Genomic DNA, 17,878 nt, shown 5'->3' with positions numbered 1-17,878 from the left:
CATTAAAATACAGGACAACATTAACAAAGACCTTTAAAGAAGACTCATTATAACGCTAACTCGACTAAATCCGACTAATCGTGCTTTATTTTTCCTTGTCTGCCGTGTCAGCTGGGCCGTGACAGACAGCGTGCTAGTGCCTCATTAGGGCACAGTAAATAACACATAAACAATCATGTCATAAATCTGCTTGAACTGATGACCCAGTAAACACAGGCTGCCCGCTTTTGTAGTCAGCTGAGCGTGACAGCTTCGACCAGCTCAAATGAGCGGAGAAGACAACTGCATTCATGGGGACGTGTTCACTTACAGTATAGCCTTTAAACCAGTGGTGTCCAAAGTGCGGCCCCGGGGCTTTTTGGGGCCCTAGGCGCATTCTAAAAATACAAGCATGTGCCGAGACAAGAACACAAAAAAAACACAACAATTCAGTCAAAATATTAAGAGAAAAAAAGTTGTAATCTAACTAGAAAAAGTCAGAATTTTGCGAGAATAACGTAAAAAATAACGTCATTTTGGTTGCATAAAGCGGAAATAAAAATACAATATTTTTTAAAGTCCTATGAGAAACAAACAAAACAACAAAGTTGTCATTTTTGGAAAATTAGTTTGCAGAAAGTGATATGAATAAAGTCATAATTACAATACGAACATTTACAAGAATACAGTTAAAATAGTTGAAAAAAACTAAACTACAGCAGAAATGGAGAGAAAAAGTCACAATTTTACAAGAATAAACTCATATAATTTTAATAGCTTGGATTAGAATTTTTTAACAGTAATATGAGAAACAAACCAAACAAAATAAAGTTGTCATTTTGGGAAAATTGAAAAGTTACAATATTCCGGGAATAAAGTCAAAATATTACGGGAATAGTCTTAATATTACCAAAAGGAAATGTATGAATGCTAGGAAGAAAGTTGAAATACTTGGAAACTTACAACAGATCACAACAGAAAATATGGGCTAAAAAAGAGCAATGACGGAATTTCATAGTAATAATAATTATTTTCACCTGTATCACAAACCTGTGATGCATTTTTTCTTACATTTGTTGCCAGCATTTCATATGCAGCCCTAAGTGGAAAAAGTTTAGACACCCTTGCTATAAAATTAGTGAAAGGGCTTTACACTGACATAAGCATTGTGATGTGTTTTCATTGTATGTGGGATTTGAGTGCAGCCCGGCAAACCCCTTAGTGACCATCATGCAGGCAGCAACATAGGTTTCCAAATGTGCTTAAATGATAAAAAGTGATGGAACAATTCAGGTCAATGATACAAACGCTTTAATGGCTTAATGTGAATTCACAGGGGATTGGTTTATTCTTCTTTATTACTCTTTCAGACAGGCTACTGAAAATGTTCCTTGCAGCTTTGTTTTAAAACATTTTTTTTTATAGGCCATGAAGCGTCTTGGCGCTCTCCAGTGACCTATATAGAGAAACACTTGCAATAACATTGTATGTCAGCCGCCTAACTGAGAACACTTTTCATACACCCTCATAGTCAACTCAAGCAATTCTTCTCCCTTAATCGCTTGTTTTCATGGAAGCACGCCAACACATTCTTTGCCAAGGTCATTCCTCGCTGGCGGAGTACAAGTCGGAGTTTTCAAAAGATGGTATTAACGATGGAATGTTTCTGGTCGCCGCGCGTCTATTGTTGCTGCTCCGGGCTTTTTTGCTTGCCATAAATCTGTTGCGGTACAGCGAGCAACACTCGATATACTGTATCCACCACCAGCCACAGCATTAAGTCCACTTGCACCGTCTAATGAGATCCGATGCAAGATGCCTCAGCTATGGTAAGGTAACCCAAGTGTCAAGAAGCTGTCAGTGTGATGCGGTGCTTTATAAACACTGACAATCTCGGTCAAAGCTGAGCATTGATGCATACTGTCCTGCAGTTGTACTTAATGTTGTGACTATAGCCCAGTTTAGTGGAAGTGTCCATTGGTTGTGCATCAAGTATAATTTACACATGCCCGCACAGTTATTAGAGTTGCCTGGCAACGTTACCAAGCTGGCTGCTGCTTGCACACTTAGAAAACACACACCCACACCCTTGATTGACACAGAATGGAGCCAATTAGATCCAGACACAGTCATATACCGATCCACTCGGCAAAGCGCCTGCGTGGGCGGGACTCAAGAATAGCATAACAAGGTAGGCACTTCCTAGTTTGGGACCTTCCTGCTTCCTGCTTGATGAGCGGAGATCCAGCGCTGTACTTTGTGACATATTCCACACAGTTTCTTCACAAAAAATTGAAAATACAGAAAAAGTGTGTCCGACTGATCTTTTCTCAGGATAAACGAACCCGAACGTTTCACAGTGGTGCCTCGGTTTTTGTTATTAATCCGTTCCAAAGGGTCCTTTGAAAACTGAATCCATTTTTTCCACAAGAAATAATAGAGAGCCAATTAATATGTTAAAGACACCCAAAAATATAAACACAAAACACATTTTATAGAGAATAATCATAGTTCTACATGCAGAAAAGAAAGAAAAATAAATATGAATGATGAATGTAATGAATAAATGAACATTTAACATCACTTTTACCTTTTATTGAAGACTCTTGCTGGCAAAGAGACAATGAGTGGTGAAGGAGGAGGGGAAGGGAGAGCCATACGAACACTACCTTTGTGTTTGGCTGCGACTTCTTCTAACAGGCACATTTTGGACGACAAGACTGAGTCACCAACGCATGAGATTCTTTGTTTTGGGCACTGCAATCTGCGGAATGATACGTGGGCAAACTGACTAGTTTGTGTAACATTCTTATTTGAGTTTGCCAAATGAATGTGAACCATAGAATTGTGTCAATCAGGTATATCCAGTGTATAATAGAAGATTTTGTATTGGAAAACCAATCATAGGAAAATAGGAGGTTTGACTTCAGTTCAGCCCAGCTAACTGCAGTAACTAGGACCACTTCAAAAGCACAAAAATCACTGACATTTTAAAAGGGAATATTCTGGAAAACATTTTTTGAAATTGTCACTGATGGTCAGTTGCAGGCAGCGTGGGTTCAGTCCCCATCTCATCACGGTGTGACTGGTTGTCTCTTTATATGTGACCTCTGATTGACTGGCAACCAGTCCATGGTGTAGTCTGCCTTTCTCCCGAAACAGGATAAGTGGTAGGAATATCCATATGAATGGATTTTTGAATTGCTTTTACAGTGTAACCTCGGTTAGCGTCCGCCCTGGTTGGCTCATGTTGAAAATGTATGCCAAAATTCTGCCTCTGTTTGCATGCATTCTTTGGTTAGCGTCAAATATGTCCTTGTCGCCCGGCTATGATGTCATCAGTGGTTGACTTTCAAAACACATTTTTATAGTTTTACAATTATAGTTGTAGATGCATAAATCAATTCTAAATGCATATAAATTATGAATGAAAGTGATAAATGAACATTTAAGGTTACTTTTACATTCTCTTAAGACGTGACTGTTCCCAAAGACACGATATGGCAGCGAGATCAACACCTTCTTTAACACCACCTTCCTTTTTGGTCACGAGTTATTTCTTGAATTCAATAGTGTTTAACACACTATTCTTCTTTAGCAATATGCTGGCCCTTGCAACTTTCTTTGGCTTCATTTTGGGTTTTGAGGTGAGAAAACCAAAACCATTGAATTCAAGAAATAACTCATGGCAAAACAGGAAGGTGGTGTCCGTGTCGATCTCGCTGCCAGATCGCAACTTTGAGAACAGCCAAGTCAAGAATCACGTCTTCAATGAAGGTAAAAGTAACCTTAAATGTTTATTTATCCCTTTTTTTCATCATGCATTCATATGCAGTTGTTTTCTACATGAAACTATGTGTTTTTGGCTTTCCTGAAGGGATTCATTGGATTTACATAATTTCTTATGGTAAAAATGTATTCAGTTAGCGTTCGTTTTGGTTAGAGAACGGAAAAAACTGGAACGAATGAATGACGTTAAGCAAGGTTCCACTTTACAGTAGATACGTATCTGACCTCTGGGGTGCCTGTCCAAACATTTTTAATGTGAGCTGCCAACATCAGAAACTGTGTCTCCAAGTGAGCCGTTCAAGTTTTAGCATTATTGTGATTCAGCAATAGCGCTATGCCACCCTTTTACCGAGTTTCTCCGCCCATGACTTTAAGCTTCCTGGGCGAAGATTGACCATTTTCTTTGTCATGTCTAAACCAGAAGCCAAACAGAGCTGCGGTGTTTGGATGTACTGATCGTCGTCACACACAAAAGCATCACTGGCTAGGCCCCCACATCAAGTCGGATACTGTAGTAGGAGGGTGTGAGGTGAGCGGTGGCTCATTTTCAGACCATACAAACCAAACTGCTCTGAACAGGGCTGTTTAGAGAGGGTTATTCATGTGCTGTAATTCTTCATCCTTGGGGTATTGTGGCCGAAGCAATTTAAGAAAAAACGTTTCCTTGAAGGCTGACTTGAAAATGGTCTCCCAATCTTTCTTTTCTATCTAGCCCAACAATCTTGGTTCGGTCAGAAATCTATCAGATAGTTGCTTTATATTTTCATACTGCTGGAGAAGGCCGTAAAATGATCTCACTGTTAACAACGGACTTCAAACACTTCAATGGTGTCCTTAAATTGATGGTGATGCCCCAAAGGAGGTAATTACAGTCAGGGCTGTCAACTTGATGACTAATGACGACAACTGCACCTGCATCTATAAAGCCTTCCAACTGCTGGGCTGCAAACATTTACTGCAGGCACAGAAGGCAACTATGCTAGCAGCGGAACTTTGTGATGGGTAAAAAGGTAAGCTGGAACAATTAAACATAATATTGCCTTTTGATCAGTATTTGTCCTGATGCTGTGCTAACTACACTTTTTTTTCCAATGCAGTGCTGGCAAACATGTCAAGGCCGTTTTTTGACAATATGGCTTTTTTTGTCTGGAAAAAGTTCTCATTAGCTTCGAGGCCAGCCATCAGCATTCTAAGCCAGCCTCTGCCGCAAAACGGCGATGGCGTCCCCTGTTCTGGTGGTCCGCCACAATAGCTCACATCCTATGTGTGCCCAGTTTCAAATACGTCACTACTGAAATCTCTGTCGTCGTTTTTGTGCTTGGAATTGTGGGCAATTCATTGCTGCTGAGAATTAAATTGCAACAAAAGCCCAAGGAGCGGCGCTAACATCCTGTTTACAAGTCTGGCTTTGGAAGATCTTCTCCACATTGTGATAGACATCCCGGTCAATGCCTACAGGCTGAGTTGTTCGCCGCAGAACGGGCAATTACAAGGCCGACATAATGTGGCATCTTATCGCCTTCCAACCATCCATTCCAAGCTTATCTTATCTTATCAAGCTTATTTTACTGTTATTACAGCACATACTCTGTATTTGTTTTTCCCTTATGTTAGCTCATGGCAGAAAGTTGGCCTTTTGGCTTGGCGATGTGCAAGCTGGTGCCCTTCATCCGGGAACATTCTGTTGGTATCACAGTGTTGAGTCTATGTGCTCTGAGTGTTGCCAGGTAAGCAATTTTTACATGTATAGTCATCCCTTGTTTATCGTGGTTAATTGGTCACAGACCCAAACCCGTGATAAGTGAATTCCTTATTTATAAATTGAATATTTTTGTAGTTAGAGCATAGAAAACCTGTTACCTACTACATGTTACGTCCTTGAATACATCTTCTGAATGCCTTATATTTTCATTTTCATTCATTCAGCCATGTTTATACTTGAAAATGTTTCAATTAGCCAAGAATACATAAAATTTGAAAAAATATATATAATGTTGACTAATTATAGGCCACAGTCAACTATTAAACAGCAATAATTTGCCGAGTGCATGAGTGGGCTGGACCGGGGGAGCTGTGGCTCATTGAAGGAAACATGAATGCCAACATGTACTGTGACATACTGAAGCGGAACATGACTCCCTCCCTTGGAAAACTGGGCCGCATGTCAGTTTTCCAGCATGATAAGTAGCCCAAACACACCTCCAAAAAGACAAGTGCCCTGCTGAGGAAGATGAAGATGAAGGTGATGGAGTGGCCGAGTCCTGTATGTCTCAAAACTTTTTGACACTTTGGCCACATTTTGGATACGTTCATTGTGAGATGTAGTCACTTGTGTTGCCAGCTATTTAGACAATAATGGCTGTGTGTGTACTGACTTTTGGTACTGTATTATTATTAGTATTAGTAGTAGTAGTAGTAGTAGTATTACCCTTGGACAAATAACAAAACAAAAGGTTTTTAGGTACCGTGCTGTCGAAGGTTGACAAGGAATCGCACGCCGAGGAGCGTCAGTGGTAGAAGCATCTCTCATCTGGGTCATCTCCATCATACTGGCTCTACCCGAACTCGTCGGCTTCTGTGTGATCAGCGTGAACTACAAAGACCAACATCTGAGGATTTGTCTGCTCCATCCTGTGCGGACCACAGCGTTTACGCAGGTGACCATGATGCAAGCCACAAGTAATAACCTGTGTTTGATGTTACTTCCTAATCCAGTCTGGCGCACAAGTGCATATGGCTTCTACTACAGCTAGCTTTGTTGTTTTGATGGCCCTTTGCACAGCAGATGTAGTAAACAGTAAAGACAGGACACATGCATTTAGCAAGATTGTATAAACAATGGATGAAGATTCAATGGAGCAGCGCGCCGCTCATCTGTTCATCATCCTCCATGAAGCAGAGGTAAATGTAGCCTGCTAATTAACGAACACATGAACCAACAAGCACTCTATAGCATGCTATATGCTGATTCCTGTATAGCAGGGGTGAGCACACTTTTAAAATAACCACCAAAAGATCCACCTCCTACTACAAATACAGAAAATATATATAGTTACTATATTTGTAAAATATGAGTATGTGTTTATGTACCTTCTACATGTATATCAGAGTGCACGCCCTTTTTCAGCACGCAAGTTACAAGTCCAAACGATCTACCTCTTTCTATAAAACATATTCAAATCTAACCGGTCAACTTTGAAATTCCATTGTAAATATTATAAATTAGTATTTCACATTCACATTTTCAAAGTTTACAGGTAATGAAAGCAGTTGATATAATTATATTCAATATGGCAATAAAGATAATTACACATAATTCCTTAATAGTTGTGTACATAACCTGAGTACTGGTAATGTCAAGCAAAATAGCAGTTCATGTATTACATCCAGTTAGCGTTTGCTATCAAACATTACCCATATCCAACAATTGAAAATTATTATTCAAACGATAATGCAGCCGAAGTCAAGGCATCATATTCAAAAGGTTTCAGCAATGGGAACGTTTTCCATTTCATCATGAAATAATAGTTTAAGAAGCAGACGTGTAGAAAATGCTGATTTCTGTAATGGAGTTCAGGACACAAAGCCATCAAACAATACACTTTTTTTTCTACGTAACTAGCCGCTACAAGTGAACAGATTTCTTGGTTATAGATACTGTATAAGCATCTTACCGCTGGGTTAGTTTAATCAGAATAATAAAGATGAAAGTTGCATCTCCGTGTGTAGCTTGAAACGGGGAAGCATGAGCGAATCAGTAGGGGAGCTTCATGTCAGCTGACTGATGTCATATGACAACTACAAAGTGACGTTTATTGACCCAAACTACTGTGGCGATCTACCAGTCGCTCACGAGCACCCCTGTTGTACGGCATCGTTAAAACAACCAATGCAATGGTGTACTGATAAATAAAGCAATAACGAGGACTAATAGCGTTTGCTGGCATTAACTGTAATTTTCTTTTCAGCCGCCCTGATCAGCAATTGTAAACATGCATTCATTGATCTACTTGACTACAGACTGCTACAAAATTGAGTGGTAGCTGTTAAATCCAAGCAAAATCAAACAAATCTTTTTAAACATACGTGCCATTTGGCAAATATAATAAGTAAGTTACAAGTAAGTAAGAGCGGCCAGGAACACAAGAGCCTGTGGAAAGCGCAAAGCGGGTGGGCGTGCACTGTATGCATGATATATATATATATACTGTATATATATATATATACACACACACACACTAGGTCCCCCACTTACGAACATCCAACTAGGAACACAAGTTGACTGGTCTATATTTTATTTTATTTTGCCTGCTAGTCGCTCCATCAGTATTTATACTGCTACTGTACATGCTTGACCAGTAGAGGGCACTGTGACACTGCTAATGGGACCAACAGACGCTGGGGAGAGAAAGCTAAATGGAAAGCTAAATTGTAGCTGTGTGATACAACCCAGACAGAGCGTGTGATGAAAGTTTATGAAGAGTTAATAGGCCTGCTTAATTCTACACCACCCACAGAACACTACCTCTTTTAGAAGAGTCTAACGACAACGATTTGTCCTTTTTTTCAATATCTCCTCCTCCACCACGACGACGTATGCTCGGTAAATAACATTTATCATTTTTATTATTGTTTTTTTCATTAATTACCCTCGTTTAATATTACTACTGCATCCAAACTCATATTTACATACATACACATATACTGTATATGTATACACGTACATGTAGTACCTATATCATTGGTAATACTACCTTTTCCCCGACTTCAGAACAATTCGACATAAGAACGGTCGTCTGGAACCAATTGTGTTGGACCTAGTGTATACTGTATATATACCATATATATGTGTGTGTATATATAGTATATATACATATATATATACAAAATATATATTAGTATAATATAAATAAATGATCTTCACAAATAACATACAGTACATTGATAGATAGACAGTGTGGCAGTAATTTACAATGAACCATTATGCAAGTGCTAACACATGAGGTGGTCCACCTGGCTGGTGAGTTACAGTATGGCCCCTACGGCAACGACGACACAGCTGCTATTATAAGCAAATGTATCACCACCATGGTTTTGTAGTTGCTCATTTATAGTCAATTGATTTCATACTGGTGCTTTAATGCTCTGCTATCTTCAATTTCTGTGTGAATGGGCAGTTTTATCAGGCTGGGCTCTTCAGCCTCTCCTTCTGCATGCTGCTGACTTGGACCGACATCTTCTCTGCGCTAATGACCAGGAAAATACAGAAGAACAAAGAGAACATGTTAAAAGACACACCAAGCAGGTTTGCCCATTTACATTTACAGATATCTCTCTAGGCTCCACTGTTAACATCTACCAATGTTGTGTTTTAAGAGGCAAGAAGTTGCAAAGACTGTCTTATGTCTGCTGGTTTCCACTCTACCTCAGCAAAATCTTCAAATCAATCAAGAAAGGTCCAAATTGATGTCAACTAATAAGGTGAGCTGAGAAAATATTTATTTGCTACTCTATACTATATAATAAATACAGTGTATCGTCTCTTTTAGTGTCTTTCTTGTGCTGGACTATGTTGGCATCAATCTGGCCTCCCTCAACTCGTGCATCAAGCCTGTGGCATTGTACACAGTCAGCAAAAGATTTAAGAGAGGTTTCAAGGTGAGATTGTTCCTCTTCTACAACTGGCCTTGTCTCTGGAGAAATATTCTTACAGCTCAACTGCGTTTCCTCTAAAGAAACATTTAGGACACACTAAACAGAAACAAAAGTAGAATTACAAGAAGAATGCTTTAAAGTTACAACAATAACGTTAAGAAGTTCTATTCCTGACCAGGACCCCCCCACATCCAGTCACTGGAGATTTCCAGTGCTGGTCCTAGAGCCGAATAATTGGGAGGGTTTCCGGCCAAGTCAAACATGCGCTCAACTCGCTGTGGCAACCCCTGACAAGAAAAGCAGAAAGACAAAAAATAATAGTGAATGTCGTAGTTCCCAGTTTCTGCCATATAAACAGTTAATCCCCTAAAAATTTGACATTATCCTTAAAATATCATGACTTTGTTCTTGTAAACCTGGAACTTGTATCTCACAACTTTAATTATGTTCTCAAGACATACGAAAAAAATAGTTATAGTTATCACTTTTTTCTCTCAGAGTACAACTTTATTTTTATAATAAGATTTTGCGTTTAAGACTAAGTATAAGGCTAAGACTTAGACTGTGATAAAACATGACTATTCTCAACATCACGGTCTTATGCTTATAAACCTGCAACCTTTCTCATGTTACATCTTCATTTTTAGAACTTTTTTTTTTTTTTACAGCAGCTTTATTTGGACTTTTTAGTCTGTAAACATAATTTTATTCTTGTAAAATTGTGACTTTTTAAAAGTTAAATTTGTTTTGTCTTTCTTGATTTTAAGACTTAAAAATGCTTCATTTTTCTAATATTGCAATTTTATTTTGTAAAATTACAACATTTTCTCCTAAAATTATGACTTTTCCTCACAAAAACTTTACTCCGGTGGAATTACATGTTTATTCTCGTAAAATTATGAAATTTCCCCATTTCTTGTAATTAAAATTTGCTCTATTAATTTATTCTCATCATATTTTTTTCTTTTATAATGATATATTTTTATGTGTTTCTTTGGCTAGGACATTGACAACTATTCACATCGTCATCAGCAAATGTTATAATTTCTGCAAAACCCTGTTTCCACATCCATCTCATGTGCTAATGTGCATTGTTACCTTGTCAATTTAAAGCAGTTTTAAGTCGTACATCAGCACTCATCAATGAGAGAAGTGTATGTGATTGTTGCTTGGCAACATAAATTTAACAGTTTCTATGTGTGCTGCCGTGCACTGTGGGCAATGTCCCTGCTGAGCTCTGTGCTTTATTGGCGGACTCTTTGCTTGGATCAAATTTATATGGCATTTATATGACCCTGTGATATAGTGCTGCTACTTTTGATTTAGCGTGTTTTCACACAAACAAGTTCAGCAAGCATTAAAAGTGCATTGAAAATGTGAAATGCAACTCTGAACAGTTGGAATCGTAAATCCAGTGTGTTATGTTGGACTTGTTGCCGTCTGCCCCTGTGTGCTTTATGATTGATGGATGTTTATTAATGCGGTTGTAGTTGACTGTGGTGGAGAACTGAGCTGCATCATACTGAGAGCTTTTTCCAACATTTTGCCTGTCTTATGCAGCTAAATAAGGTAAGCAAAACATCCGAATCACCTCCCTAGCAGCTGTATATGCCTGACATACATCGTGTAAGGAATTGGATCTCACACTGCACACAGTGTAGATATGGTTGAAGAGGTGTCCTGTGAGTGTACATTCCTACTTGCAGCCAATGCACATTGAGTCATGTCTATAAAATGGACTGCAGACTGGAGTGAGCAAGCACCCAGGGGTGCAATAAGTGAAAATGGTCTGGAAAACCATTGAGAGGGAGAACGGGGGGGGGAACGTCACCAGGCAGCCTCACAGCAATTTTCAAGGGACCTTTATTTCAATGTAATGTAAAAGGAACCTTTAACAGTGATAATCTTCAGGCTGGGAATGATCTCCTGCTGCCTGTGACCACTAATGGTCTAGCATTGACTGTATATACCTTATTAAATGTATCATATGCACCAAGCTCAGGTATTTATGAGCATCTCTTACGTTGCCGACGAAAGGGGACATTTCTTTGCGTGGCTGTTCTATATACATGGCGCCAACGCGGAGTAGGGGTATGAAGTCAACCAGGCAATGTTCCACCTTTGGGAGTCGTGTCAGAGCTGTAACAGATCTGGGACGACACCTGTGTGTCAGGGAATTCCGCAGGGGTGTGAAGTCTGACACCACCATCATCACACCACTAACAAGCATCACTGACAATGTGCATATACATTTATAAATCTCACGTCCTACGAAGAACAAACAACCTCATCAAGGACAGCACACATCCACAACACTCATTCTTCACACTCCTACCGTCAGGCAGACGCTACAGGAGTTTGAAGTCCAGGACCACAAGGCTGGTGAACAGCTTTTACCCACAGGTCATCAGGCTTCTCGACGAAGCACTCACACACGCCGCACGCAACACACGCACACTCTCATAGCACTTTATTTATTTATTTATTTATTCATTGGTATTCATGTCTCTTCTGTTGTTGTTGCTTAATTTATGGGTATTAATGTTTCTGATGTTCTTATTCATTTTCTTGTGTTTTCTTTCTTTTTTGGGGGAGAATGAACAGAACAAGAATTTCATTGTATACTATAACTACCTGTTTTACTGTGCTCATGACAATAAAACTCTCAGTAATCCCTCACTGTTAATTGGTTCCAGACCTGACCGTGATAGGTGAATTACCACAAAGTACAATTCCTCATTTATAAATTGAATATTTTCATAGTTAGAGTATAGAAAACCTTTTTACGACCTTCTAAATATTTTTTTTAAACATTATTAGAGCCCTTTAGACATGAAATAACATCTCTAAAGTCACCTTCACAGTAGCATCACCTAATATCGTCACAATATAATAGAGAATAAAATGTAAAATGTCACATTACTGACAGAGTGACCAGTGCCGAATACCACAAAGCACAACATTTCTTTCAATGCCTTTTCTGAATGCCTTATATTTGTGTTGTAGTTCATTTAGCCATTTGGGTGTTTGAACAGCGATGGACGCTCAGTGATACGACGGGAGAGAAAGTAACGCCGAGCGATTGTGAGGTCTGATTTTTTTTTAAGAGGCATTTGTGTGATGCAAATGTATCACTCTTTTGAAAGCATATCGTTTTGAGAAGCCAAACTCTTTACTCAAGTGGGCCCACCAACTAAACGGAACTACATTCCTCATCGCGGAAATCCGACCAGAGCTCGGCGCACGGGACGAAGTGGGGGGTAAGCCACCGTTGAAAAAAATCCAAACTATCCCTTTAATTTAGGCCAAAAATATGTAACATTTTGGTGTATCATTGTTTGATGGGTGTCCGAAAACCAGTCAATATCTGGTGTGACCACCATTTGCCTCCAATACCATACAGTACAGTATATGCCAATCCAGAGCATCCCAAACATGCTCACTGGATGACAAGTGGGTATGCTGGCATGGGAGAAATGGGATGTTTTTCAGGAATTGTGTCCAGATCCTTGTATGACGGGGCTGTGCATTATCATGCTGCAAGTGGATGGATTGCACAATTGACCCCGAGATCTTGTCACGCCATCTCAGTGCTTTCGAAATGCCATCAATAAAATGCACCTGTGTTGCAGACCAAAGTGGCTTATGGTGGCAGTGGGGTTACGGACTACAAACACAGGTGCAGCGCCCCTCCCCACGCCCCTTTGCCCCCCATAACAGTCAAACTGCAGATTTTGGAGTTGCCTTTTCTTGTGAGCAGCCTAAGGCACACCTGTGCAATCATCATGCTGTCTAATCAGCTGGATTTTGAATTATGAATGCTCACGAATACAGATTTAGAAAGATTTGTGAAGAATGTTGGAGAGAAATAGGCCTTTTGTTTACATAGAAAAAGATTTCGCTCTTTGAGTTCAGCTTATAAAAAATGGGAACAAAAACAGGTGTTTACATTTTTCGTGGCTTCACTCTATCACGGTTTTACAAAAATGTATTCATTAATAAATCATGTTGTTTAATGGGTGAATGCAGCCTATTGTTATTTAAATATATGCATATTTAAGCACATTTGTACTTTTTTTCTCTAAATGAAGCATTTTCATAAAAATGGCTAATTGAAGTGAAATACAAATGGATGTGATGATATGTAGTATTCTACACTGGTCACTAGGTGTCAGTAATGTTATTGTAAACACAAGCACCGGACTTGATCACCGGAACAACAGGCTTTTATTGCAGGTTTGAATGATCTCACAACAGGCACAATAATCCCTAATAAAAATCTCTATTAAAACCAGGCTACGAGCTCTAACTAGTGACTTCTTTTTTGATTCGGTATTGAGAGTAATTCAGGCTGGTATCGGCGATTCCCATACGATAATTAATAACGTGTCGGGTAAATTTAGTAGTGTATTTCAAATCATAACACAGATCATAACATAAAGAATACAAGACAGTGTAATTTATTCCTTTATTATAAACAGGTACATATCATTTAGGCAAGGTGTCAATAATTTAGCTCATTTCCACTGTGTTCCTGTTAATGATATACACTACTGATCAAAAGTTTCAGAACACCCTGATTTTTCCAGTCATTTATTGAAATTCCAAGTCGTTCAATACCAATGAATAGCTTGCAACGGTACAATAAGTGGTGAAGTGTCAGAGGTAAAAAAAAATAACAAAAAGGTAAGCTTACCCAAAACTGAAAAATGATGTGTATTTCAGAATTATACAAAACGGCTTGTTTCAGGGACCACAAAATGGGTCAACAATTTAAAGCTGCTCTGCAGAAATGGAAGTTGATCAAGCCTTGGCAGTTGGCACAACTAATTCCCACGTGTTCCAAGTTCTGGAGTACTGACTACCTCCTCTGTCTGCATAAAGACAGTGTTCGGAACACGCTGTGGTACTCTACCCTCGTGAACATCAGTGGGATAGCATTGTGCTGGAGAAAGTCATTTGTTGCTACAAAAATGGCAAGAAAAAAGGGAATTCACAATAGAAGAGAGACAGGCCATCTTAACACTTAAAAATGTAGGTTTTTCCTCCAGAACACTTTTGCCCGGTAGTGTACGTTAATATCAAATATCTGTATTTTGATTTGAGAATCAATTTTGGAGCCTAAAGATCTGGTATGAGAGGTATTGATAGTTCAGCATCCCTAGCTGTAACACACACCAAGCTAAAACTCTTCCTGTCCGTCCCACCACTCAATTCCCCTAGGGAACACATTTATTGCAACACACACGAGCACAAGTCTTATTTACTCTTATTATGTCTTACTATATTGGGTGACTATAGGGGTGTTATTACATGTCTAGAGGGCTCTAATAATGTAAAAAAAAAACACATTTAGAATGTCATAAACAGGTTTTCTATGTACTAAGTATGACAATATTTAATTTATAAATAAGGAATCCTACTTCCGGGAAATTCACTTATTATTATTATTCAGTCGGATCTGGACCCAATTATGTAACCACAATAAACGAGGGATTGCTGTACTGTATAGAGTTGCACATTTGTAAACCCGATTATGTGCAATAATGTGTCTTTGCTTCAGATTATTATGTTTTATTGTATTTCCGTAGCTGTTTTTTAACTTCTTACTTTATTATTCTATTTTATTTTTTACCATTTTACTCCGCGTGCATTGTTGCTCTTTCCATTACGATTGCCACGACTTCTATACTGCATACGATGTTGCTATTGGAAGCTTAATTTCCCTGGGGGCACACGCCTAAGGGATCACTAAAGTTGTATATAACATAATCTAGTCGAACCTCACTTCTCCTGCACTGTTGTGTTGAAAGCAATTGTCTCGGTCTGACAAAGATTTGTATGTCACAACAGATGCTGGCACTGCCTTCATCATGCATGTAATTATCTCATGGCAGGCCGTGTTGCTGTGTGAAAAGCACGCACACTTGCATCATTATCTCACTTTCCCCGGGTTTTGTGTAAAAGGCGCAGGTGGTTAATAAATGCCGGGTTTACTGTTATGGCTTTGATGTGGCTATTGTGCAGGATCTCTGTATAAAAGAGGCTATATTTAGGGGGAATAAGGAGGTGCGTTGAGTATGTTTGAGGGGAGGTGTTGATACGTTACAAGCCGACAGTGAATTGAGACATGGTGTCTATAAGCCTCTTTGGACTCGTAGTAATTCCCTTCTGTATGTTTGTATCATGTATCATTGCCATTACGATACAGCGTTAACTTCTTTTTACACTTTAAGCCTGTCACTCCAGGGTTAAAGGAACAGTTTATTTCTGTTCCATTGCCGATCAGTCAGATGACCCTCACCCCAATTTTTCAAGACCTGTTTTTTGAGGGAAAAAAAAAATTAATACGAAATGAAACTTTCAAAAATCAATGAAATAGCAATGCAATAAAAAATTATATTGTAATTTTTAGCTGCTGGAAAATTGATTGATGACTGCTTCATCGATCACCATCTTAAAATTAGCACCATAACTCCTCCTCTCTTGTTTGCTAACTTGCTAACAACCTTTGGCACACTTTTTTCTAGCGGGTCACGGCCGCATCTCTCCAGGCCACTGGTGTGTGACTGACAGGAAGAAAAGCTCTGGTTCTGCTTTGGAGAGAAATCGTTTGGCGCCACCTGTCAGTTTGCTTGTTTCTTTAGACCCCAATTACAGTATAAGACGGCCCGTCTTTTTCAGAGTTTTTTCTCTTGGCAAAAGATATCATCTGACATTCAGGATAATAATAGCTTTCTAATGGCGAAACAAAAAAACGTAGCAAAACATAGCTGAGGTCAAAGCAGTTTGGTATTCTAGCACAGGTTAGGTTAGGTGGTACCTGATTAATCCCAAAAGAAATTACGAGGTAGTCTGTTGCTCCCATACTGTACATACACAAACATCCACACACCATCAGATAATATACATTAACAAAGCAATACACTAAAAAGCAAATATAAAACAGATATAAAAAAGTGAAGTAAAGTGCATGGAGGTGGTAGTTTGTAGTGGAACCTCGTCTCCCTCCCTTTCCCCTCCAAGAAGTAGCAGCATTGTGGAGCCTGATGATGGCACGTGGGACAAAGGAGTTTTTAAACCTCTCAGCTGAACAGGCCAATGAGAGGAATCTGTTACCAAGAGAGCTCCTCCGGTGGGGAAAACAATCCTGGTGTTCTCCAGGATTGATCATTTGAAGCAAGATCTTTAGGTGGTTGATAGCAATTCATTGAGACGTGGTGTCTCATGGTGTCTTATGGTGTCAGATAGGGCAACTATCTGAGGATATACAGTATTTACGTTGCATCCGACCTTAGAGAGTTTGTACTTGTGATTTCTCTGTGTGAAATGCTAAACACACTTGCCCCTTTTGAACCCGACACGTGTTGATGTTTTGCTCCGTGTGGTCCTCCAGGCATGCCTTTTGTAGTCGGCGTCTTCTTGCGTCTAGCGACGAGCCCGAGTACAGTCTGCGGGATCAAACCTGCACGCTGAAAGATGGAAAGTAGCTGCCTGGCCAAGAGGATGGCAGAAGAACACACGTGAGCTCCTTAAAGCATTTAGCGTAGCGGTGCTGCATACCCACCATAAGAATGTAAAATAGCCTGACCATGATGTGCTCTGTCTTTTGTGAGTTGAACATCTGCTTTGGCATGAGCAACCTGGGGTCACTGTTCAGATTGCGTGCCCTACAGGGGCGACGGCGGGGGGGGAGAGGGCTTGAGTCACTCTCAGCCATTACATCAGATTGTAGCAAGTGTCAATCGTGTATCATGCATCACAGCTTTTGGGCATCATGTTAACCTGGCAGCCATCACATGTAATCTTGTCACCGCTCTACCACCTCCATCAATATTATTTACATCCACAGCAAAAAGCCCCGTGCTTTTTAACATATATACGTACATAAGGATCTGATTGTGTGCTTTCAAACGGTAGCGTGTGTTGTTGTCAGACTCCCAGAGCTGGGTGGCACAAGTAGATCTCTGCCGCCACCACCACGCAATGACTGATTGATGGCGGCCTATTTTTAATGCATTGTTAAATGTGTAATGCTCGGAGACACTTTATAAAAGACCTGCGAGTGGAGGGGAAGGAAAAGCAGAGATGACAGAATGAGGTCAGGAAAAGAGATGGATGTGTGTGTGTCTGTGCATGGGGGTGGTTGGTTGACGGGGGGGAGAAGGCGCCGGCACCTGATAGGTCTCGCTGTCACAGGACAAGGCGAGCACAAATAACAGCATTAATGCTGTGTCAGTCTGCGCCAATTAAAAGTTTTATCTTGCGACTTCTTTGAAAAGATTCACGTATTCAGGTGGCGTACGCACAGGCGGCGACAAAAGAAGGTTGGCTGCCACGGAGAATTAAATTGCTGATTCTAATCGCGCTGTTTTCTGTTATTGTTTGGCATTGTATTGTATCAATGCTGCAAAAATGCTCCTATTTGTTCCCTCTAAACCTTTCCTAAACGCTC

At 39.7% G+C, this 17,878-nt stretch overlaps 1 pseudogene; it reads left to right on the top strand.

Annotated features, from left to right (window-relative positions):
• Positions 1-1,794: 1,794 nt before the first annotated feature.
• LOC129187523 (endothelin receptor type B-like) lies at positions 1,795-16,913 on the top strand (annotated as a pseudogene).
• The last annotated feature ends 965 nt before the right edge of the window (positions 16,914-17,878 follow it).

The sequence above is a fragment of the Dunckerocampus dactyliophorus genome, chromosome 9 (genome assembly GCF_027744805.1).
Source record: "Dunckerocampus dactyliophorus isolate RoL2022-P2 chromosome 9, RoL_Ddac_1.1, whole genome shotgun sequence".
Classification (NCBI taxonomy): domain Eukaryota; kingdom Metazoa; phylum Chordata; class Actinopteri; order Syngnathiformes; family Syngnathidae; genus Dunckerocampus; species Dunckerocampus dactyliophorus.
This window is presented reverse-complemented; position numbering and strand designations above follow the sequence as displayed.